The sequence below is a fragment of the Nothobranchius furzeri genome, chromosome 11 (genome assembly GCF_043380555.1).
Source record: "Nothobranchius furzeri strain GRZ-AD chromosome 11, NfurGRZ-RIMD1, whole genome shotgun sequence".
Taxonomy (NCBI): domain Eukaryota; kingdom Metazoa; phylum Chordata; class Actinopteri; order Cyprinodontiformes; family Nothobranchiidae; genus Nothobranchius; species Nothobranchius furzeri.
The window spans coordinates 63,040-69,295 of NC_091751.1; positions in this window are offsets into that span (position 1 = coordinate 63,040).

Here is a 6,256-nt window from a genome sequence, read left to right on the forward strand (position 1 = left end):
GCATGAATTTGAAGTTCATATTTGGAGACCAACCTTCACAGTTTGGAGGCTCACGCTGGTGAGGAGACACCATTAGTTCTAGTAACACCTGGGCTCCCAAGGCCTGTTCTGACAGGATGGACGTTATGGGACCCTTAAGGATTCCAGCTGGATGATTGGAGGATTATTTAGGAGGATTGGGATGAACAAACTGGTTTCAGTGGTGAAGGGTTAAAGGTATTGGCTCGGCATTAAAATTGTAGAAATGCAAAATAGCTACACTTTATTATCTATATAAACATGTACTGGGTTCAGTTTTTTATTTTGTTAAGGACTTTTGTCATAAATCATTACGGAAAATCCAAATCCTCTCCTCCAGACATTGAAGAACTGTGTTTCGCATACGTCACTCCAGCACGTAAAACAAGCTAGCTGCTGATGCTAATATTGTGAATCACTGTTATTTGTTTACTTTCATGCTCCTAATTATTACGTAAAATTGCATTTACAGCTGCAGCAAAAGGTCTGAGCCATGTCTGTGTCCTACACGCATTTTTAAATAACAGGTCTGATCTAAAATAATAACCTACATCTATAAATCCATCTAGAACCGCACCGCTACTTCTGGACTCTAGACGAGTCCCGTTAGCATGACTGCAGCAAAACTAACCGTGTTCGCTCCGGTAAGGAAAGAACAAGTCCTTTGGGAAAGCTACGACACACACGCACACACACACACGCACGCACGCACACACGCACGCACACACACACACACACACACACACACACACACACACACACGCACACACACACATATTCTAAAAGATGATCTCTATATTTCAACATTAAAACTTCCATGACATCCTGGATTAGTGCAGACAACGAGTTGAGCTAAGGAGTTACTCCAGCATCAGGAAGATTTATTCTGGTAAATTGTCGGTTAAATATTTTCCAGAGTTATGTCAATAAATACACACAGCAGTAAAACTGTAGATTATTGAACTATATCGGGACACATGATGGAGCTAAGACCAGCTGAAAACTTGCCAGTTTAGAGCTCCCAGTGGAGCACAGAAATGAAATATTTAAGAAAAGTAAACAAACTGTACCGATTTTGGTTCTGAAGATGAACAGAATCCTCCTCTATGTCCAAATCAGGTCACAGGTCTTCTGAGTCAAATGGTCTAAAACATGTCTGCACCTCTGGTAGTGATATCCAGCTGGCGGGGTCGGAGTTCGGTTGAATTTCTCCGGTAATCCAATACCCGTTCTCGTCGCCGTATCCCAGAGAAAAAACAAATCTGATGGACTAGTAGAGGCTTCAGAAGCTACATCTGATTGATGACACAATGTTCTCTGCTATAACGCTAACGCAGAAACACCGGAGCCAGGCGTTGTTTACTACAGCTGTTTCAGCAGAGCTCCATGTGAAACGTCACCAGCTGCCCAGGGCTTAGACCGGAAGTTAGTTTCTGTTTTTCCTGCGCCGGTCACAAACATCAGATTTTCTTACAATTCCAGCTGTCAAAATCCAAAAACCTTTTTCATCTGAGATTTTAATACACATTTACACATGCTGTTCAAACGAATTTTGCCTCTGGCCGATATCTTTAAATGAGTGAGTGAACCCACTACCAAAGATGAACTCTGCTAACTTTAAAAATCAGCTGCTCTAAATAAGCATTCAGGGAAAAGTCATGGGCTTGTGACTATAACCTAATTTATGTTACTAGTTTGCAGTGTAACTGCCTTTGTACTTCAATATGCATATTTGAACGGCCACTTTGACATTTATACCCCATTGTCTTTTTTTTTAACTATTCAGAAGAGCCCGTCCTTGCACAGTCAAAAAAGTAACTAAGTAACTTTTACTCTGACTACATTTGAAATAAGCTACTTTTTACTTTTACTTGAGTACATTTTGAGGCAGGTAATTTTACTTGTAATTGAGTAAAATTTCATGAAAGTAATTATACTTGTACTTAAGTACAACATTTTAGTACTCTTTCCACCTCTGCTTGCTGTTGACAGCGTGCGCAGGTCAGAGTGCTGAAGCTCGGAGCGCATCATTATTATGAAGCTAGGGCACATGCGGAGGACACACACACACACACACACACACACACACACACATACACACACACACACACACACACACACACGCGCGCGCGCGCAAAAATATACTTGTTTTCAATTGCATTTATTGGACCCACTTACTTTTTCTTAGGCCCACCCACAAATGAGTTTCTGGCTACGCTAATGGTGACATATGACAGACTTCTCTGAGCTCCGCAGCCATTACACTTTTCACCTCGCGCACCCCCTAGCGGCATCGCGGGCACCCCTAGGGGTGCGCGCACCACACTTAGGGAATCCCTGCCACTGCTGCAGGTAGGCAAAGCAACCTTTGACACTGAACAGCAAATTGGTGAGTAAAGAAAAGGAATGAAAAGAGGCATTCAATGAGCACTCAATCTCTTTCTCTACTTCGTGATCTGGGCTGACCCGCTCGCACGCTGAAAGTCATTAGACACAGGAAGGAAAAAATGCCAAACGTGCCAACATACGGAAATCATTTGAACCAGGATCACTACCCAACTGTCAATCCATTCACCTCTGGTTGCGCACACCACACTTAGGGAATCCCTGGTCTACATCATTATGTAGGGATTTCTGGGTTAGCCCTGGATTGGTTCAGATCATAACTGACAAATAGAAAAATGTGTGTAAGGATGGGAAGTTATTCCTCAGTGTACTCTGATCTACCCTGGGGGGTACCACAGGGCTCGATATTGGGACCTCTGTTGTTTTCTGTTTACATTCTGCCCTTAGGTGACATTCAATTCAATTCAACTCAAGTTTATTTATATAGCACAAAATCACGACAAGAGTCGTCTCAAGGCACTTCACATAAACATTTCAATTCAGGTCAGTTCATTAAGCCAATCAGAAATAATGTTTCTTATATAAGGAACCCAGCAAATTGCATCAAGTCACTGACTAGTGTCAGTGACTATACAGCAATCCTCATACTAAGCAAGCATAAACACGACATCTGTCGTGAGCTTGGAGTTCACTTCCACCTTTATGCTGATGATTGTCAGTGTCAAATGGTCTCTATTTCTATTCTTACAAACTGTTTGAGGGAGATCAAGACCTGGATGAGTGAAAACTTTCTGAGCCTGAATGATCACAAAACAGAGGCTATATTGTTTGCTCCAAGCAGACATTGTGACTCTTCCCTAACTGACTGTGGGTCATTTAATGGTCAGCTGACTGCATCAGTGACTAATCTTGGTATTAAACTGGATAGCGCCCTTAGTTTTGACACCCACATCAATTGAGTGATCTCCTCCTCCTTTTTCCACCTTCGTCAGCTGGCAAAGATCAAACCTTTCTTGTCACGACATGATCTTGAGACGGTAGTCCATGCTTTTCTCATGGTGCGATTGGACTACTGTAACTCTGTTTAATTTGGTGTGAGCAAGGGCTCAATAGCCAGGTTGCAAATGGTGCAGAATGCTGCTGCCAGATTTTTAGAGGGCAGGCGCAAGTATGACCACATTACTCTTGTCCTGGCTGCGCTTCATTGGCTGCCCGTTGATGTAAGGATTTGTTTTAAAATACTTTTGCTGGTTTTTAAAACGTTAAATGGTCTGGTTCCTCTTTACTTGGTGTCACTGCTTCAACCGTACACTCCTGCACGGTCACTCCGCTCGGAGCACCTCATGCTCCTCTCGGCCCCAAGATCGCGCCTAAAGACACGTGGTGATAGGGCCTTTGCTGTGGCAGGACCTAAGCTTTGGAAAGAGCTTCCTCTCAGCAACTAGCCTAGTGAACTAGACCAAATTCTTGCTTTGCAAAGTTTGGTCTAGGCACGCTCCATAGAGCTCCAGACCCCACGTGAGTCTCCGTTATTAGACGCCATTTTGGCAGGAAAAAAAGGTAAACAAACACGGATGTAACCATGAACGTGAAAGGGATCCGCTTGGATTTTACTTCGTCTGAGTTTACTTCACACTTTAAAACCGAAGAAATCGTTTTATATAGTCAGAAATTAAATAGACTAAACATCTCCGACCCTTACCAAGTATACCCATCATACTTTTTAAAAACACCAGAAGCTGTCGGAGCGGACTACACCGGACCTGGCCGGGGAACCCCTTGGGATTCCCCCGGCCGGAGGAGCTGGGGAGAGGTCTGGGACTCTCGACGCTACTGCCCCCGCAACCCGACTCCGGATTAGCGGATGAAAATGGATGGATGGATGGACAAATAACAGATCTACACGTAAGTAGTTTAAATAGAGTGCTGTGCTGTTTGAATGTATAAACTGAACGCCAAGAGAAATCACTAGTCTGATTTTTTCCCTTGAATAAAATAAATATGTCAGGCAGGAGCGTCTCAGGATCTGTCTGAGATCGGTCTCGGTGAGACAGATAATAGCAATCCAAAGTGCTTTTTATGTGTGCTCTGACAATTGATCAACCATTGCTTAAAAATTAAATACAGCTTAGCCGGTTAATTGCTGTGATCATAAAACACGTAAACGGCAGCACGCAGAAATCACGAGGCAACGTTTTACGTGATGTTTACTTGTTGCTATGAGTAATAAGACAGAAAAATCCATGCCAAAATAAGTTTAGGAAGCCCACTAAGAATCGTAATAAAAGCATTTAAAATAAATACCATACACAGTTGAGGAAACGTTGGTTTAAGTACCTGACATGAAGCGGTCGCTGCATAAGCGAAAACCTTTACTCTCGGGATCCCACAGCTTCATTTTAGCCCGGTCACTAGCGCGTTTTATTACAATGATCCAACGTTTGCGGCGCTCCGGATCTTGGGGAATCCTGTAGATGGCTCATTCCTTATGTCGTCCGCGTCTGTTCTGCATTCTGGGGCACAACAGGAATCTACCATATTTCCCGTTTGATTGAGTTTTCTGACAATAACAAATAGTCCAGCTGCCGGCTTCTGCCTGCCAAATGGTGCCATTTCGATTTGAACTGTTGCATGCCGGGAAACGTGACGTCAACTCCTGGAGCTCTATTGGAACCTCCGCAGCTCCTACCAGGACTCTGGCTAGCCAATCACAGCTCTCTAGAGGGGTTTCAAACACATAAAGAGCTGTGATTGGTCCATAATGGTGGGCCATTCGTAGTGCTCTATCTGCTTAGTGAACAAATCACAGAGCTTTATCCGCTTTGTGGGCCAATCAGGGCACTCTATATGCCTGGTGGGTGGGATAATGCAACACAGTGAAACAAGAGTATGTCACATTCATTGTCCAGTGGAATGCGGAGATCATTTGAAAGACAACGGTAGAGCCCGCCCCACAACCGAGAGCCGTCAGTGGAGCGTGGCCAGACTAAATAATACATTTATTTGGTCTGGCTTGCCAGGTTACTCAGCAATCTCTGTTACGGTTTTTAAGGCAAGGCTAAAAACCTACTTTTATGATCTGTCTTTTAACCTTTCTAACTAGATTTTATTGTTTTACTTATAGCGATTTGTGCACTCACTGTATTTTTATCTTTATCTTGTGACACAATGTTCTTATTTTCTGGATTTAAAGTTTTATGTTTTTATTTGATCTGTGTAGCGCCTTGGTGGCATCTTTTTGCCTGTAAGGTGCAATTTATAAATAAAGATGAGTTGAGTTGAGCTGAGTTATGGGACCATTTGGAGACTTCCCCAGTCTGATTCACAATAGGAGTCCGCCTGCCTCCGCCTGGATAATTCAATGTCCTTTCAGCTCTGTAAACTTAACGAGGCTGAAAATACCCAGATCATTAAACAAAACACCAATTTCACAGATGTGTTGTTATTGCCTGAGTATGATGTCTGAAGCAATTATGCAGCAGATAGCTGTTTGTTGATTAGAAGAATGTCTGCTGGTTCTCGACAATACCAAACGAGATCATCATGATCAGCTTCTATCATGCTGCAGTGTCCTTTAATTAATATTCTCCTGCTCCTCCTGCTGAGCTCTCATCGGGACATGCACACATTAACAGCTAGTTTGTTCACAAAAAACCCAACAAACCAACTACTGGAGGGCATGCTGAAATTGGACTGGATTATTTAAATTTAGCTTCAAAACAGGTTTAGATGGCTTTTATTTAATAATGGTTACTTTATTCAAAGCACCCAAGGTTCTGTCTGTTGTAGTGAGTTCAAATAATTGTCGTTTTCTGATGAAGTAACTGTATTTTCTTTGAACTGCATGTCTGTTTTTACAAAACTCAGATTCTTGTTATAAAACATCCATCCA